Genomic DNA, 21,091 nt, shown 5'->3' on the forward strand with positions numbered 1-21,091 from the left:
GATTATGTCATTTCATCTAAGCAAGAAGGATCAACTTAAGGTAGAATAATTTCTAAATTTCTGTCCACATGAGTTTCTATTAAGTGCTTAGCTATAAAAGGAAGCAGATATAGAACTATCAGACTAAAACAGTCTTATTCTGTGATGTGAGGATCTACTTCTTCTACAAAAGGGCAACATGAATTAAACTGCATAAGGTGAAAAACTATATCTCCCTTTCCCCCTATTTAGCCTTATAGCCCTCTACCCCCAAAAAGGAACGGGTTTTGTTTTGTTCATTGATTTTGAGTTCTGTTGACAAACAATGGAGTATCTGGATGGAGACTCCAAGTATATGACCTTGGAGTCATGATTCCTGTCCAAATATCATTGTCATCCCAGCAAGGAAGTTCTAAAAGAAAAACAAGAGTGTCTTGATTTCAAGCTCAAGGTTTGAAGTCTTTGGACTTGGAACTCAGTGGGAGTTGAGCTGCAAACCTTTTCCTTTGCCCAGAAATTTAAGATAATGAAAAGGAATTTATGCCTCCCATATATTGGGAGGGTTATGTTGTGAGTGTTGTTACTAAACTTTTCAGCAAAAGATTCCTCTAATATGACTGTCAAATAATTACTTGAAAGTGGCATTTAAAAAGCCCCCTGAAATTAACAGAGCACAATTGGTGCAGGTTGGACCCAGTGGCAGAGACTGAACATCTCTAATGTCCCTTATATTAGGGGGAGTGAAATATAATGAGCCTTGCCTTTAGATAATGGATATCAGTGTACTATTGTTACATTTTCAGTGCCTCTCATAATGGAAATGGAAAGTAATTTCTATTCCCTTTTGACAATGGAGAAACTGAGACCCAAAGAGACCTAAAAAATGTCATGGGGATAAATCATCGCTGTTTACTTGAACTTCTTTATTTTGTAATGTACTCCACAGTTACTAAAATATCTGTGACTTGATCCCTCATGGACCATGGCACTAGAGCCTGTTCTTACTGTATTTCTACAATTGACCTAATGCCATCCTTCTGAACTCAATGGAACCTGCTTATGGAAAACTCTGAACATTCACCATGTTGCAGTTACTTGAAAAGTTGCATTAACATTTCAAAAACTGCCAATCATTCCCATTTTAGAAGATCATCATGTACCACCAGAAGAAACTGAATCTTCTTGCCCTTTAAATTGTGACTCTGTTTGTATTCTCTACATTCTAATACCTAGAAATCTTCCTCGAAATCAAGAGAATGTTTCCTTCATTTAGATTATTCGGTTTTATTAATGTTAGCTACAAAGTTCCATATCTTTCTTATTTCTGCTTTGATAAAGAATTATCCCCAGTGCTGGCAGAGATTTGGAGGGTCTAGACCTTGTTCTGGGAAGGGTTGCAGCATTTAGTATACTTTGAAGAAAATAGAGAAAATTAGGGGTGGCTAGGTGGAGTAGTGGATAAAGCACTGGCCCTGGAGTCAGGAGTACCTGGGTTCAAATCCGGACCCAGGCACTTAATAATTACCTAGCTGTGTGGCCTTGGGCAAGCCACTTAACCCCGTTTGCCTTGCAAAAACCTAAAAAAAAAAGGAGAAAACTTTTTAGGAAAAGGGAAAATTTCTTATTAGAACAATGGGAAGGTGTGGCTATCTTGGCATTCAAAATAACCACAAATCATGTAATTTGGATCCTCTTAAAAGGATATTGCATGTGATTGAAAAGATTTCTTTCATTTTAAAAATCAATGAATTTTTATTTTACTTAACCCATTTATACATAAACAAATTTTTTTGACATTTTAAAAACCATTTGACTTTCAAATTCTTTTGCTTCCTTCCCTCTCCTTGAGAAGGCATGATATTTGATATAGATTATTCATGTGCAATCAGACAAAGTATTTTCATATTAGTCATATTGCAAAACATAATACAGAAAAAAACAAAAAAATATAGTTTAAAAATGCCCCAATTTGCATTCAAATTCGAGCAGTTCTTTATCTGAAAAAGAATAGCATTTCTCATCCAAAGACCTTTAGACTTAAGTCATTAACAGCTGATTATTTTACCATCTTGCTCATATTATGAACACTGTTCCCATCCTGTTTACTTCATATTGTACCAGTTTGGATAAGATTTAAAGGATTTATTGATGTAATTAAATTGGATTCTGCTATTTATTCTTCTTCTTCATTTTTTATAATCAAGACCAAGAACTTTCATAATTATATAGGTAGAGACATAACCAAGCTAAGGAAGAACATATCTTTAGGTAAGGGGAAAATCCATAAATATGCTTCTTTTTTATTTCAGTCAAATGATTAAAATTTTTTTTAAAATGTTGTCTCCCTTTTATGTACCATGAATGGCATTGGGAGAGAGTTCAAATTCTGTTTTGATCTTGAATCTACTGTTCTGGAATTTGAGGTTGGTCCTCTCTTAAATTGACCAAGACAGGAGATTTCATCTAGTTTTGAAAACAGCAAAAGAGAAGGAGATTCTACAACTTTCTTCAAATTTGCCATCTCAAAATTCAGCAAACCTCTTCACCAGTCAATTCTTGCTAATGTTTATTAATTTAAATTCTATTTATAAAGAACAACTTTAGATGATCAAAATTGACTTTTAACTGTTTTCTGTTCCAATAAATTCTCTACTTTATTTGAAATCTTTATAATGATTAGATATCCTTGATTTTTTCCTTTCTTTTGATTCTTCTGAATCTTCATTTCTTATATTTTCTATGTATATAGATATAGATGCACACATATATACATATACATATATACACACATATATGTGTGTGTACATATTTTTCCATGCCTTTCTCCATATACATAAGAAATCTACAAAATGTTAACTTTTGTAGACTTTGGATTTTTAAAATGACTTGAGAGCTTAGGATCATACTTTCCAATGGGATCTTTGAAAGTCTGTAACTCAACCTTTTACACTTGAAAAAACTGAAGAGAAAAGGGTTAAGTGACTTGACAAAGAGCACATGGATAATTAAATGGCAGAGGTCTAGATTTTAGCCCCAACCCTTGGACTTCAGGTCAATAGTCTTCCACCTTATCATGATGAATTATCAGATATCAAAGGAAGAAGTATAGGGACAACTCAGTGAATTTAAATAAATCAGTGACATTCTTTGCCAGAAGAAATACAATGCTTTCTAAATTTTAAGACTAGATTTATGCTTGAAGGAACTAATTAAATATTTTAAAACACATATATACATATATATATGTATATATATAGATTCATGTATACATTCAATGGGTGTGTATGTAAAAAAAGGAGAGAATCATTCCTCTAAGACAAAATATTTCTATGGGTTATTGGAAATAACATAATTCATAATACACACACATATATATGCATACATATATATGTATGTGCACATGCATTTATATACATGTGTATATAAATGAAGGTGTATATATACACCTTCATTTATACATAAATATATTATATAATGTATGTAATAACATTATTCTTTCCATAAAAAAGATATGGCAAAGAAGGCAATTTCTTCATTATCAGAGTTGCCAGCTAGGATCACTGGAATTTTCAGAGTCTCCTTCATCTTCTGCTTGCTGCCTAAAATTTCTCTGCTAGAATTTTCTTCCTATATAGAGGCAGAAGAGAGAAGTGAAATGACTGCTGAACACGGAATTAGGAGACATGTAGTTTTGAATCTAAGTTATGACACAAAATAAAGTTGTCTTTTCTGTAAAATAGATATAATATTACTTTTACAGTATGGTAAAGATTAAATGAGATAATTCATGTGAAACATCATGTATAACTCATTCACTTTACTTAGCTTAAGACAAATCTCTAAAAATAAAAGCAATCTTGGGTGGGGGGGGTAGGTGGCACAGTGGATAGAGAACCAGCCTTGGAGTCAGGAGTACCTGGGTTCAAATTTGACCTCAGACATTTAATAACTACCTAGCTGTGTGGCTGTGGGCAAGTCACTTTACCCCATTGCCTTGAAAAATCTAAAAATAAAAAATAAAAAAATAAAAGCAACCCTGTAGAAAATTAGCTCATACCAAAATGGCAACTTCGTCTTAAAGGAAAGGATTTGTGATAGTATTTGAATGATAACTTAATGCCATGAAGGGACAGTATTGTGCAGTCACCTCTTATCAGAAAATTATACTTTCTTATACATTGTGCCTTTCAGACCTTTTTTCTGAGAACAGCATCATAGAGTATTATGGATAGATGACACTTTAGAGACTGCCTATTTCAAAACCCTCCCTTTTCAAAGAAATCAATTGATATTCAGAGACTGATTGCAAGTAACTTTGGTCCTTCATTAAGATGAACAAATAACAGTGATAAGAATATATGATGAGTGTCCCATAAGATTATATTTGTCCCATGAGAATATATGATATAGTAAGTTAACAGACATCATAAGAACTTCAACTATGTGTTGTTACTGTATCTGGGAATGTTACTATAACTAGTTACAATAGGTTTATACATACATATATATAGATATATATTTAAATATATATAAATATATATGCTACTATAACTAATTACTATAACTACTTCATGAAATTCATTAGCAAAACCTTACATAATTCTTAAAATATGAAGTTATACTTCTTGGCGATTCTACTATAAGATTATTAGTAAAAAATATGAATAATAATGATAATGATGAAAATGTTGATAATGATAGTTAGCATTTATATAGTACCTAGTATAATTCTAGATACTGTATTAAGTGCTTTAAAAATATTATTGCTCTTGATCCTCACAATAATGCTGGTGCTCTATATATTATAGTTGAAGAAATTGTGGCAGAAGTTAAGTGACTTGTCTAAGGGCCACACAACTAGTAAGTATCTGAGGTACAAATTGGACTCATGTTTTTCTGACTACAGATCCAATATTTTAGCCACTGTGCCACCATAATAATGATGATGACAGGGCACCTACGTGGTGCAGTGGATAGCCCACTGGCCATAGATTCAGGAGGACCTGAGTTCAAATACAACCCCAGACATTTAATAATGACTTGGCTGTGTGACCCTTTGTAAGTCACTTAACCCCATTGCCTTACAAAAAAAATAATAATGATAACACATTAAAGAAGCTTGGTGTAATGGGAAGAGTTGAATTTGAATGTGAATAACTGGTTCCGTCTACACTAGCTACCTGTTGATTTTGGATAAGTAACACAGTGAATTAGAATTGTAACATATTGGAATCCAAATCTTCTGACTTCAGTTAAGTTACTATTTTCTTAATATCATTCTACATCTTTAGAAGAATTGCAAAAATGATCTTACTCAATATCATCTACTGGAATTCCTCCTTTTCTTGGAAATAGGGCATGCTATTTAAAGCTCAAACTGGTGATTTATCTTTATTTCAATTCTCTGGAGCTAACTTTATTTTTATTTTTTCTTGGCTACATTAATAACCAAGTGAAAGGATCCATAAATTTCTCAGAGATAATAGGTTTCACCCCTCTTGCCTTCAGTCAATGTAAGACCTAATTAGCTTTGAGACAGTCTCATGATCTTATCTTTCCAATGTACTTCTTCTTAGACAATCTCTCTTTTATTGATCTTTCGTACTTCTCTGTCTTGATTCCAAACTAGTTTTGGAGACAGACAACCTGTTTTTAAATCCTGGCTCTGTTATTTAAAACTTTTCTGTCATAAGTCAAGTTAACTACTATCACTGACCTCATTTTCCTCACCTGGCAATTGTACTGAATTATTTCTGTTTCTTCCAAGTGAAACCATTATTTCTGTGTCTCTGTTTCCACTGTTTATCTGTCTTTTTGTTTATCTTTCTAACTCTTTGCATCTCTTGTTTTTTTCTGTCCCCTGTCCTAGTTTTCTCTTAATTTTGACTCCATAATCTTTTATTGTTTAAAAAAAAAATTGTTGTCTAAACTTTTACTTACCTACTGACACTTGCAGTTGTGTCCCTATTTCTATGGTCTTTTAGTTTATTTTAAGATTCAATTCATTGCAACAATTATTTACCAAACACTATTATTTAAAAGGCAATTTTTGAGATACTGGAAATAAAAAGATAGAACAAAATATTCCCTGCCTTTGAGGAGTGTATCTTCAATTTTATGGAATTCCATCTCTACAGAAGGACATCAACATAAGAAATGTGAAGTAATTTCACAAGAAAGACAGAACAAACTAGGTAATACCTTGACTAGGTCATTGCATCTAATATATGTTTTGAGATTCTATGAATAGAAAATGTTTCCCAAACAAGTGTGAAGATATATAGAAATAGAGAAAAGAAAGTCAATTACAGACATCAGCAAACAAAATTATTTAGCTACAAAGAAGAATATATAAAAAGTGTTTAATATGAATGACTAGGAAAGTAAATGAATGGCATTTTGTGGAAGAACTTAAATGTTAAGTATTTCAAATTTTGCTCTGGAGATCTTTGAAGAAATTTCAATAAAAGAATCAGATGGAAAAAGTGATAATTCAAACTGAGAATTAATCATGAAATATCTATGTTCTTGAGAAAAGAGATATATTTTATTTCCAACAACAAAAATATTTTTTTCTTTTTTCAGATCCCAGGGCTACCATGAAAAAATTAAATTAAATTAAAAAAATCTCTGAAACAAATACATATAGTTAGGCAAATCAAATTTCTGTACTGGCTATATCAAAAAAAAATACAGCTCATTTTAAATCAAGTACCTTGTTTCAATGACAGGGAGTGTCATTGTAGATCAAGAGATCTACTCTTAGTAAAACAAGCCAGGAGCATAAGGTATGCATAAAGTTTGCCTTCTTAGTGAGTTATACAGAGTATTTGCCTATTTCCTATTTCTCTTTCAAATGGATCCTTTAGAAACTTTTGGGACCTTTTTTCTATCCATTCATTACTCAAGAGTATACAAATAAATATAATGAAAAGGACATTAACAGGCTGATAAAATAAAAGAACTGATGATTCAGAAAATATAAAAAGTATTTACTTTTCTCTATGTCTCTACTTTCCTTTCTGGCTTAGAAGTATACAGACTATCAGGCAAAATCTGGAAAGTAATATAGGGAAGAGATTCATTACCTTATCGCCTATCCAATTTCTAAATGTCTAGGAACATATGATTGACTAGACTCCAATAGAATATATCGGCATATGGTTTTTCAAAGATACCAGTAATGGCAAAGCTGAATATAATTCAGCACAATACATGTCTATATAAACTTATCATGCATATTAAATGAGATTTCTTCAAGGGAATTAATAGAATTAATTAAATAATTGTTAGTGGGAATGATATCAGGATCAAAAATTAGAGTTCATTTCTGGACCTTGCCTCTCAGCAAGTTTCTGCCATGGAGAGAGGAATAAACTACTACTTAGAAGTGAATGAATTCATTATGGTAGGTTTCCATGTCTCTCAGAGCTTCAAATCTTTTTCTTCATATTTCTGCTTATCTACAGCATGGTCCTTTTGGGTAATATTGGTATGATTATTCTCATCCTGGTTGCTTCCCACCTGAACACACCAATGTATTTCTTTTTAGGCAATCTTTCTTTTATTAATCTTTCCTACTTAAGCTCATCATCGTAGCCAAGTTCTTATCTGAGAGTTAGACCATCTCCTTTGCAGGCTGTGCTCTTTGTTCTATTTATTGTGACTGAATGTTTTCTCTTGGCTACTATGGCCTATGCCTACTTCATAGTCATCTGCTCACTGCTCCTGTGTTCTGCCAGAATGTCAAGAAGTCTCTGCATCCAAATGGTGGCAGGATCCTATTTTTGTGGTTGTATTAGTTCCATACTTCAAGTCAGCAATACCTTTACTATGTCCTTCTGTGCATCTCATGCAACTGACCTTTTTTACTGCAACTTTCCTCCAATAACAGAGAATCTCAATGTAATAGCATCTTTATTAAAAAAGGTGGTGTCATGTTCCTTGTTGGCATCATTATTTTACCCACCATCATAATTGTCATGGTGTCGTATGTCTAAATCATTTCTCCTATCCTGAAGATTCATTCCAATGAAGGACAAATGAAAGCATTCTCTACTTGTGGATCCCATCTGATGGTTGTGAATTTGCTCTATGGAATTGTTTCTTTTATATCCCTCACACCTGCCAGTAACCCAGAGCTGGGTAAAGTGGCTTCTTTCTGTTATACCATTGTTACTACCCTGTTGAATCCTTTGACCAATTCTTTAAGAAATAAGGATGTCACAGCACCTCTGAAAAAGGGAAAAAAAGTATTTTCTCTAAATCCATTTGTTTTTGCTATCTTGTCTCAATACATGTTGAATCTGAGTCTGTAAGCTATATTTAAACTAAAATTCTCCTTCAAGTTACCTAATTGTTCCTCTGGAAATTTACTTGAATGATTTCTAGTGAAGACACAATATTCCTATTACTTTTTTTCTTTCAGAACAGGAAATGTATTAAATACTGAACTTCAATCAATTTTAAGAGCAGAGGGGAAAAAAGAAATAAAATAGCAACAATGACAATTGTTATTATTTATTATGCTGTATGGTTTGGAAAGCACTTTTTAATGTTACCTTATCTGATTCTTACAACATAGAAATAGATGCTATTGTAATTCCATTTTTTTAAATTAGGAAACTGAGGCAGAAAATAGTTAAGTGACTTGTCCAGTGTCAAATAGCTTATGAGTATCTAAAAACAGAACTGCACTTAGACCTTCAGGAAATCATATGCTTTATCCATTATCTTCCCTTAATCAAATAAGGAAGCATTCAAGAACCCTAGGGAGAAAAACACTTTTCACCTATTTGTCAAGTCAGACAAGAATTTAAATCCCAATCATCATTACATGCTAATAGAGGTGTTTGAAAATTTAGTATTCTAATTTATGGCCTAAAATTTTCTATTACAATCTATATTTACAGGTACATTCTCAATATATTTGTTTATTTAGATATTTGATTTATTCATTTATATAGGCATTAATATTTATTTATTTGAAATATACAAAAAAATTGTGTTGTAAGATGGGGGGTTGAATGGGACCATAATCATTTTAGGACATTCCAAATGAACTCTTCTCTATTTGATGGTCTAAGTAATGAAAGGTATTCAATTGCTATTGAAAAAGAAATAAAATATAATTTCATACAAAGAAATAGTAAATCAAATGATCTCAGCAATTATAACTGTTATCTCTAACTAATATAACTGCAATTTTTTTCCTGAATGGCTTTTTTTTAAGAATTGTAAATATAGGCAGCTAGGCGGTGCAGTCAGGAGTACTAGAATTGAAATCCAGACTTAGGCATTTAAATGTATTTGTCATTTTCCCCTTGCCCTGTTCTTGAACAAGGAATGTTTTCTCATTTTTCATCCTAAAAACAAACTCTGCTAGCTTAAAGGTGAATAATTCCCCAGAAAGCTCTATATTCTTTGACTTATTCTTTTTTTTTCCTAACCCTTCCTCTCCTGTAAAATGATTGATCTATCTTAATTTTTCACAGAATGCAGTTGATCGTGTACTCCAGAAAGAACTAAAAAGTAATAAAAAAAAAGAAACTTTGGCAGCTAAAACTACTATCAGTGAGAAGTCTTCTTTAGTTTCTAATACATTTTTTTTTCAGTATGGATTCCTATTTTGACCCACAGTTATTTGATCTACCTATGACAGATATCTCTCCCAAGAGAGATGGTGGGTTGAGTGTAGACCTCTGTGTAGCATGAAATACTCTCAGGTTATAAGTTGCAGTACAGTAGCAAATTTTTATCATTGGAAATTCTATAGACCATCATATCACAGATATATATATATATATATATATATATATATATATATATATATATATTCAGAGAGATAGAGTAAATTATTTTCCAAATTTGTATTTGATTTGGATGAAATAATTACGGACAGAATTCCTTCATTCAGATTATTATTGTATTGTGGAGATGTGTTTAAGTCATACGATCAACAAGATGGAGAGCTAAGTATTTCAGTGAACCTTATGACCTCTTATCTCTCTCCAAAACAGAAATTATACTGAAAGACAATTCCAGGTGACTTCATAGTCTAGTATACCCAGAAAACAAGAGTTTGTACTGTTACTTAGCTTGAGTTCACTCAGTATCTCCCCCACCAATACTTGCATACTACTGACAGTAAGACTATACTAGATGACCATAAAACCCTAACCTATATACTCATTACAAAATCTAAGTTCACATACTAGTGTGGTAGATCTGTGTCCTAGATGTTTATAGAATTTTGCTGGGACTATGATACATTGTTTTCTCCCTGAGCCATTCCTGATAAAAATGAAGGCTCCCTCATTCCCCCTCAACTTCCTCCCTTTCATACCATTGCAAAAGCTATTTCTTGACTCTTTTACAAGAAATATCTTAGATATCTTAGTCTATTCTATCTCTCCTTTCCTTTTCTCCCAGTATATTTCCTTTTCATTAATTGATTCTATTTTAAAAATATATCTTCAAATTTGGCTCTTTCCTGTGCCTCATCTATAGAAGCTCCTTCTAACTGCTCTAATAAATGTGAAGGTTCATATGAATGTTATGCGTATCATCTTTCCATGCAGGAATACATGCAGTTTGTCTTCATTAAATCCCTCATAACTTGCCCTTCTCATCCACCCTCTCCATTTTCATCTGATTACTATACTTGAAGATCAAATTTTCTGTTCAGTAGTGACTGTTTCAACAGGAACATTTGGAATCCCCCCTTTGCATTAAAAGTCCATCTTTTCCTCTGGAAAAGGATGTTCAGTTTTGCTGGGTAGTTGATTCTCAGTTGCATTCCAAGCTCTTTTGTCTTCCAGAATACCCTATTCCAAGCCCTTTGTGGATGCCGCTATGTCCTGTGTAATCCTGATTGTAGCTCCATGGTATTTGAATTGTTTCATTGTGACTGCTTCTAACATTTTCTCTTTGACTTGGGAGTTCTTGATCTTGGCTTTAATAGTCCTGGGGGTTATTATTTGGATCTCTTTCAGGAAGAGATTGGTGAATTCTCACAATTTCTATTTTACCCTCTGCTTCTAGGATAACAAGAAAATTAGCTTTTTTCTTAAAAAAATTAAATCAAGGCTCTTTTCCTGATCATGACTTTAAGGTAGCTCAATAATTTTTAAATTGTCTCTCCTAGATATGGTTTCCAAATCAGTTTTGGTAATGAGATATTTCACATTTTATTCTAGTTTTTTCATTCTTTTGGAATTGTATTACTGTTTCTTGATTCTTTGCAAAGTCATCAGCTTCCTTCTACATTTGAAGGAGTTTTTTTCCTTCAGAGAACTTTATTTCCTTTTCCATCTGGCCAATTCTGTTTTTAAGGCATTCTTCCCCTCATTAAGTTTTTGGACTACTTTTTCCATTTGATCTTTTTTAAAGGTTTTTTTGCAAGGCAATGGGGTTAACTGGCTTACCAAGGCCACACAGCTAGGTAATTATTAAATGTCAGAGGCCAGATTTGAACTCAGGTATCTGTTCTCTATCCACCACATCACCTAGCCGCCCCTTCCATTTGATCTTAACTAGTTTTTAACATGTTCTTTTTTTCATCAGTGTTTTTTGGATCTCCTTCACTAAGCTGCTGACTTAGTTTTCATGTTTTTACTGCATCTCTCTCATTTCTCTTCCCAATTTTTCCTTTACCCTCTTATTCGATTTTCTAAATATTTTTTGAGCTCTGCCATAACCTGAGCCCAACTCCTATATTTCTTGGAGTCTTTAGATGCAGAAGTTGTACTTTGTCAACTTCTGAGTGTGTGCTTTGATCCTTTATGGAAACAAAGGAATTGTCTATGGTCAGGTTCCTTTTTTCTGTTTACTCATTTCCCCAGACTGTGCCATGGTTTTGGGTGCTTCCTGAGTTTTTGCGTATTAATTGTACAGCCCTCAAAGGACCTCAGTTCCTTCCAGATCTTATGAGAGTATCTGACTGCTCTCCTGGTCTGTGCATGACCACACACCCCCACACACACCCTGGCACTGTGAGGAGGTCCCTACTCTGCTATGGCAGTACAGGGCCCCAGACTATGAAGATAGTCTGAATATGGGCAAAGTACAAGAGTCCTGTCCTAGGAACAGAGGAGAGACCTTGAGAGTCTCCCCCTACCCCCTTACCTCCCATGAACTAAGTATTCTGGAAGTGTCACTGGGCAGCTCCCTGCTGGGTGGCTCTGTGGACCTGCTTCTGTTTCCTCAGATCTGGCTATACTAAGAACCATGGCTATGCTGAAGGCCAGGCTTGTCCCCACTCACTCTGGCAGAGGTTTCCCCACAGATCTTTCAAGTTGTGCTTGGTGTTCCCAGGGTTGGCAGGTAAGGAAACTTCTTTTGCTGCCAGAAGCCCTTGCTTCCAAGGACCCAGGTGCTCTGAGGGCTGTTCCCAGAAGGTTGTTCATTTTGGTACGGTGACCCTGGCTGTGCTGCCAGCCCTTTCAATCTGAGCCTTCCCATTATCTTCCAGGTCACCTTGGGCTGGAGAATTGCCTCACTGGACCTTTCTGTGGGTTCTGTCTCTCAAAAATTTTGTTAGAGTCATAATTTTAAGATTTTTGAAATATTTTGGAGAGTGCTCATAGAAATGGCTGTTCTCATGCTGTCATTTTCTCTCTGCCCCACATTTTTTTTTTGGTTGAATAGAGACAGACACAAAGAATAACAGAAAAACTTATTTGTGTGTCTGCAATGCAATACCACATTTAGCAAACACAATACAATCTGAAAATGGTGAAACCAATTAATATTGCTATATCTAGTGAATTTCCTATTTCTTGAGAGAGTTGTACTAGGACTTGAGAATAGTATATTAGTATATCAGTACTAATTAGAAAAGAATATATATATATATATATATTCTTTTCTAATATATATATATATTTTCTTTTATATATATATATATATATATATATATATATATATATATATGACTACTGTCACAAATGGAATCATATCACTTTCAAGTTTGTCTCACGAAATCCCTACCAAGCTCCAAGTGTCTATTTGGTTCCTTTCCTACTCTGACATGCTATAATTCTATTCTCCATGATGGATTGTGATACTTTCCAGTATACAACATGCTATAAAAATTGTGAGGCTCAGTAGTAGCAGTAGGAGAGAGACAGAGAGAGAGAGACAGAGAGAGAGAGAGAGAGAGAGAGACAGAGAGAGAGAGACAGAGACAGAGAGAGAGAGAGAGATTCTATGATGGGAAAAGTGTGGAGAATGAAAACTAGAATTTTATTTAATTAGCTCTTATTTATATCAGAAATTTCATAAGAAGGGTGAATATTAATATACTCTGGATCCCCGTTCTGTCACTTTAGCTTAAGGAATTTACTTAAGCTTCATTGAACTCAGATTCAAATTGATAAAATGACTCATTTGGACTATCTGGCTTTTTAATATTGAAATTTTGAAGTTTGGTCCAGACTGCAATTTTATTAACATAAGGAACTCCTGGTATGAAAACTTATCTCTACCTATGCAAATAAGTAGCTATTCTGAAATATATGATCATGAAGAGTTGTCTAGATTCTACATACCCTCCCTTCATAAATGAATAATCCCTAATTCTAATCTCTTATTAAGTGAGAATCACCATCCTTTTACTTTTACAAATATTAATCATTTAAAAGTAGTATTTGCCATTGATTTTTCAATTTTGAAAAAAATAATGTTTTTTGTAATCTTTACAAATAGAAATTTAATGCTTTACTATGATCATGACTTTTCTCTTATATTCTTATACTCTTTATTTATTGTTTTTTTTAGATTTTTCAAGGCAATGGGGTAAATTGGCTTGCCCAAGGCCACACAGCTAGGTAATTATTAAGTGTCTGAGGCTGGATTTGAACTCAGGTACTCCTGACTCCAAGGCCAGTGCTCTATTCATTTCACCACCTAGCCATCCCACACTCTTACACTCTAACACTCAATTTAATTGCATCTTTATTTTATTAACTAGAATTTGATCATTCCCAGATAACCTGAGATGGATGAACCTTGCTTCTGGTTGAAGAAATTCTGAATTTTACTACCACAAAAGTAGAAGCAACCACTTTCCATTGATGGTTAACTATAAAAGCTACCTAGTTTGAAATTTATTTTTCCCATCTGGGTCCAGGGGGTGAAGGCCCTGTTTATCCACATCAAAGGCACCATTAATAAATGGGGTGAGTGAAAAACTACTTCTCCCCATTCCCCTTTTAGGCCTATAGCCCCAAGAAGCAGATTCAAGGTTTATTTTGTTCTTCCTTTTTTTTAAGTTCTAGACTCAACTCAATGAAGTCTCTGCACCCAGACTCTAGGTATATTGAATTTGGGCTCATGATTCCAAACTGAATTCCCATCAGGGAAGCCCTAAAGCACCAGGGATTTCTTTACATATATTTTTTTCCTAAGAAAAAACCTACGCAATGTTAAATTATGTTGGCTTTGGAGTTTTTTAAATGACTTAAGAGCTCAAGATCATATGTTTCAAAAAGAATGAGACCTTAGACAGCATCTAGCTCTACCTGTTTATTCTATAGATGAACAAACTGAATATAAGAGGAATTAAGTGACTTGACAAAAGTCATGCAGGTAATTCAATGAGAGAGTTCAAGCTTTTAGTTAAGATCCTTGTATCCCGGATCAAGTAATCTTGGAAGTTAGTATGGTGACTGATCAGAAGTAAAAGGAGGGACCATAACAATAATTCAGTGAATTTAAGTAAAGCAGTGAAGTTCATTGTCAAAAGAAGTATGCTGTTTTCTAAATTTTGAGAGTGATCTTATACTTCATAGAAGTTATTGAATATATGTGTAGGATATTTTTATATATTCAAATATTACTTAAACATACATTCATGGTGTGTGTGTGTGTGTGTGTGTGTGTGTGTGTGTGTGTGAGAGAGAGAGAGAGAGAGAGAGAGAGAGAGAGACATTCCTATGAAACAAAAGCTAGTTCTAAGTGAGTATTTTAGAATGGAAAAAAATCTTCCATCATGCCAGGAAAAAAGACTCCAAAAAAGAAAAATCCTTGTACTTTATCCTTGTACTGCAGATCAAGTAGTCTTCCACTTTATTATGATGACATATCATAAGTAAAAGGAGGAACAATAAGGATAACTCATTTGAATTTAAGTAAAGCAGTGAAGTTCACTGTCAAAAGAATACTGTTTTCTAAATTTTGAGAGTGATCTTATGCCTCAGAGAAGTTATTGAACATGTATGGTCCAGAGAGACCTAAGCAAAACCAAATATCAGGGGGGATAAATCATCCATATTTATTTGGGCTTATTTATTTCATTTATGCTCCTCAGCTACTAACAAATCTGTGCCTTGTTCCTCATGGACCATGACACTGGAGTCTGCTCTCATTATATATCCCTAATTGACCTAACCCTATCCTCCTTCAGTGGAAATTTCTTAATGGAAAACTCTGAGCATTCACTATGTTGCAATTACTTTAAAAAGTTGCATTAACATTTCTAAAATTGCCACAGATTCCCACTTTAGAAGTTCATCATGTGCCACTAGAAAAAAAACTGAATCTCCTTACCCTATAAATTGTCACTATGTTCTCATTCTTTACATTCTAAGCTCTATACATTGCTACAGAAAGGAAGAATAAAAGCTTCTTCCACTTGGGCTACTCAGGTTAATTGGCACTAGATACAAGATCTAATATTTTCCCTATTTCCTGTTTTGAAAATAGAATTAAACACAGTGCTGGTAGATACTTGAATCATTCAGATATTGTTTTAAGAAACATACAGGATTCTTTCAGAGAAAACAGAAAATCTAGGAAACAAAGAAAACATTAGAACAATGAGAAAGTATGGCTATCTGGGCAGGACCTCAGACTGACAACAGATCGTGTAATTTGGGTCTTCTTTAAAGGGTATTGCATGAGACGGGAAATATTTCTTTCATTTTAAAAAAATCAATACATTTTTATTGTATTTTCCTAATTATATGTAAACAAAAATTTATAACATTCATTTTTCAAAATTTCCAGTCCAATGTTTTTCTTCCTTCTCCTTCTTGAGAAGGAAGCAATTTAATACAGAAAGTATATTTGCAGACATGTAAAATATTTTCAAATTTGCCATTGCTAATGAAAAAAAGGATTAAAAAATAACAACCAGGAATAATAAAGACTTTTTTAATGTTTAGATTTTTATTCAGACTCCATCTGTTCTTTTTCTGGAGGTAAATAGCATTTTTCATCATAAACTCTTTGGAATTATTTTGGATTTTTTTTATTCTCAACATAGCTTGGTCATTCGCAGTTGATTATTGTACAATATTGATGCTATTGTGTACTTCTTTTGATTGGGATTGTTCACTTCATGTTACATCAATTCGTGTATAACTTAAAAGATTTCTTGATGTTGTGAATTTGAATTCTGCTATTCATTTCTTCACCTGCTCCCTCTTTTCAGAATCAAAACCAAGAAATTTCATAACCAAGAGAAGGAAGAAGAAAATATCTTCAGGTAAGGGACAAATGCATACAAGTCATTTTTTGTTTCAGTCAAATGATTAGCAGCTATAAAAAATGTTGTCTCCCTTCATATATAGGTGTGTATGTATTTGTGTATGTATGTATATATACATATGTGTGTATGTGTGTGTATGTTTGTGTTTGTGTGTGTGTGTGTGTGTGTGTAAATGCAATGCAATTGGAGACAGTATATATAGAGTTCAAATTTTGCTTTGATCTGGAACCTACTAATCTGGGAAGGATGTTGATAAATCCTATGAACCATACTATTGCTTCGGGCTGGACCTTGCTTAAATTGACCAAGACAAAAGATTCAAACTAATTTGGAAAATAGCTAAAGAAAAGGAAATTCTACAAATTCTTTCAAATCTCCCATCTCAAGATTCAGTGTCCCTGAAATGTTATATTAATCAAAACTATTTGTGTTTGTATAAACATCATTTTTAGGATATTAAAATTTACTTTTAACCATCTCTGTTAAATAATTTGATGATCTGAATGCTTTAATTAAGTTTTAAACAATTGTGAATTGGGCATTTGTTCTTATTCTTCACAATCCTCATTCCTTCGGTTTTCTTTACATATATTTTTCTAATAAAAAATCTACAAAATGATAAATTCTGTTGGCTTTGGATTTTCTGAAATGATTTGAGAGCTCAAGATCATAGATTTTAAAAAGAATGAGACCTTAGAAAGCATCTAGCTCAACCTGCTTATTTTGCAGATGAACAAACTGAAGATTAGAGGAATTAAGTGACTTGACAAAAGTCACACAGGTAACTCAGTGAAAGAGTTGAAGCTTTTAGTCCAGATCCTTGTACCACAGATCAAGTAGTCTTCCACTTTATTATGGTGACTTATCAGAAGTAAAAGGAGGGACCATAAGGATAGCTCAGTGAATTTAAGTAAAGCAGTGAAGTTCATTGTCAAAAGAAGTATATTGTTTTCTAAATTTTGAAAGTAATCTTATGCTTCACAGAAGTTATTGAATACGTGTGTAGGATATTTTTTTATAAATTCAAATTTTAATTAAACATACATTCATGGTGTATGAGAGAGGGAGAGAAAGAAGTTCCTCTAAAAACAAAAGTACAAAAGTTAGTTCTAAGTCCTTATTATATAATGGAAAAAATATCTTCCATCAAGCCAGTAAAAATAGATTCCAAAAAAGAAAAATCTTCAAATTTCTTCAGTTTTCAAAATGGCCAACCAGGACCATTGGACCATCAGTGTCTCCTCTAATCCCATATGTTTGTTACTAAAATTTCCCTTCCAGTATTTCTTCCTTTTATAGGGGCAGCAAGAAAAGGTGGAATGACCACTGAACTTGGAATTTTGAGAAACCTAGGTCTGAATCTAAACTCTGATACTTTTTGTAGGTATATAGATAAGCCATCAAACTTCTCTATGCCTCAGTTTCCTCTTCTTTAAAATGGAGATGATATCAGTATTAAAGCATGGCAAAATCAAATGAGATAATGAATGTGAGGTGTCATATATATGTATATATAGATATAATTTTACATTTCTAAGCTTAATAAATGTCAAAATGAAAACTTCCCTATACTAAATTAGGTCACACAAAATAGCACATAATTAATCTTACTGCAACATTGAAAGTATATGTAACAGTCATAGAATGGAAACCTGATTTTATTTTCCCTAAAAGGGAAAATGCTGTGAAAAAGTCTGGTATTAGCTAATTACAGCTCCTTCTTCTAGGGGCTCTTAGGATCTTTTTTTTCAGAGAAAACAATCATCAAATGTTATGAAGGGATGACACCTTAGAGACTTGTATTCCAAAATCCTCACTTTTCAAAGCAAGAAAGTGATACTCAGAATATATCACTAGTCAAAGGATCAAACAACATTGACCCTTCATTAGAATAAATAAATGAGAGTGACTGTGTGACATATAAATATATGATGTAGTGTGGTCAGTTTTGAGCTCAACAAATCAACAGATGCTATAAAAACACCTACAATACGTAAATTTCTATATTAGGTACTGGAAACATTACACTATAACTAACTCTATAAATTCATTATGAAATATATATTATATATATATATATATATATACTTCTTAAAGAAAATATACTTTCCAGTGATCCAACTATATGACTATGAGTAATAAGAATAATAATTGTTATAATAAAGATAATAATACCTAATGTTTATTTTGCATTTATTAAGTTGCCACATACATTTAAAATATTATCTCACTTGATTCTCACAGCAATGTTGGCACTGATTATAGTTGAAGAAATTGTGGTAAAGTTTAAGTGAATTACTCTGTGTCACACAAATGAACATTGTCTGAGACGAGATTTGGACTCAGGTCTTCTTGATTCTAATCTCAATACTCTATTCACACTATGACAGCATGATGACAATGGAGATGTTCATGTTGATGATAAGAATGATGATAATGATGATGATGCATTAAAGAAATTTGGTGCAACATACAGAGAGTTGGATTTGAAGTTGGATAACTGTCCACTGTATAATTTTTACTTCTTTAGAAAAAATTGCAGATTGATGATCTTATTTAATAACATCTTTTAAGTTTGTTCTTTACTTGGAAAATGGCATGTTATTGTTTAAAGCGCCAACTGGTGATACATATTTTTTCAATAAATGGAATGTCACTTTATTTTCCCTAGTTGCATGGATAACCAAGTGAAATGATCTAAATACTCCTCAGAGATAGAAGGTTTGATACTTATTGTCTTCAGTCAAGGTGACACTTAATTAGCTCTAAGATGGTGCTCATGATTTTATCTTTCTACTTTTAAAGACAGAGTTATTTCATTAACTGTCTGGATTCCAAAACAGTTTTGGAGTTATACAATCTGCTTCAAATCCTGACTCTGTAATTTGCAACTTGTAGATCATTAAGCAAGTTACTTGTTTTCATTGGCCTGATTTATCTCACCTGACAATTGTACTGAATTATTTCTAATACTTCTTGTACGTTAAACCATTATTTCTGTATCAGGCTCCAATATTTCTCTATTTTTCTATTTTTGGTCTGTTTTTTTCTATGCCTCTCTATCTGCCTCTGTCCCTCTGTTTCTCTTTCTTATTCTAGCTCTCTCATCTTAATCTTTTGTCCATAATATTCTTTAAGATCTATTATTCATGCAGTTTTGGTCCGTATTTGTTTGGGCTTTTTTCTATTTTAAGATTCAAATCAATTGAACAATTTTGTACTATTCCTTTACTGTTTACTTAATTACTATTTTCAAGTTGATGACTGAGTTACTGGAAACACAAAAATAGAAAAAAAAATATATTCCCTCACTTCAAGGAGTTTATAGCCTATATATTGGACTACCATCTCTACAGAAGTACATCAACACCAAGTAATGCAAAGTAACTTCAAAAGAGAGCAAAGACAAACAGCCACGAAGATCGGGTAAAGCTTTGTATATGAAATATAATTTAATATATATATATATATATATATATATATATTGTGAGGGAGGCTTTCCAAACAAGATTGCAAATGTATGGAAATAGATAATGGAATGTTCATTATAGGCAACCTGAATAGGCTTGTTTAACTGCAAGGGATGAACAAAGGATATAATATGATAAAAAGAAAATAAATAGCATTGAGTGGAAGGATTTAAATGTTAAACTGAGTATTTCAAATTGTACCTTAGCAGACATCTGAAGATTTTCAAGAAATGGGTCAGTTGGGCAAAGGGACTAATAAAGACAAAAATCATCATGAAATTCCAACATTCAAGAGAAAAGGGATTTATAGTTTTTCAAGAAACAAAAATCTTTGTTCTCTTTTCCAGATCCCACTCTTACATTGAAAAAAAATGAAAACTAAACATCTGAAAATAAAATTCATAATGAAACAAATATAAGTTCTTCATTGCAAAAAAATTGATTCTTGTCTCTATATGGATATATATCTAAATAGGTTTATATGTATAAGCATATATAAAAAAATTAGAAGTATATGTATGCATCTCATTTTGTACCCATTCCATCATTACATTGTCAGGAAATAGGCACTTTTCTTCATCATGGGCTAAGACAATTTTTAGTAAAGGAAAAGGGAGCATAGGACATATATAAACTTGCCTCTCTTGGTGAGTTACATAGAGTATATGCATATAGTCTCTTTCTCCATCAAATTAATCATTTAGAAGCTTTGGGGATCAGTTTCTATCAATGCATGACTCAAGGACTTGCAAAAAAGAAATGATGAAGTCTCCTAACTGGATGCTAAAATAGATGTACAGATAATGTACAAAACAGCTATTTTTCTCTCTGCCTCTATTGTTTTCTCTGACTCTGAAGTGTGAGGAATATAGGTCAATATATAGAAAGTAAGATAAGAACAAGAGTGATCACCATATATCATACCCAGCTTCTAAGTATCCAGGAGCATATAATTAGATTGTATCAGAAAATACTATATATGCTCTCTAAAAGGCATTAGCAATGACAAAACTGAGTATATCCCCTTTTATAAAGAACAGTATATAACTATATAATTATTAAGCAAAATAATAATTTGTGCAAATTAAATAAGATATTTGAAAGGAGTAAGTAGCTGTCAGTGGTGGTGATATCAGGATCAAAACTGAGA

The 21,091-nt window shown here is 32.9% G+C and overlaps 1 pseudogene; it reads left to right on the forward strand.

The window, feature by feature from the left end:
• The first annotated feature begins 961 nt into the window (after positions 1-961).
• On the forward strand, positions 962-8,297 carry LOC141512209 (olfactory receptor 9K2-like; annotated as a pseudogene).
• Positions 8,298-21,091: the final 12,794 nt, after the last annotated feature.

Source organism: Macrotis lagotis, chromosome 2 (genome assembly GCF_037893015.1).
Source record: "Macrotis lagotis isolate mMagLag1 chromosome 2, bilby.v1.9.chrom.fasta, whole genome shotgun sequence".
In the NCBI taxonomy this organism is placed as follows: domain Eukaryota; kingdom Metazoa; phylum Chordata; class Mammalia; order Peramelemorphia; family Peramelidae; genus Macrotis; species Macrotis lagotis.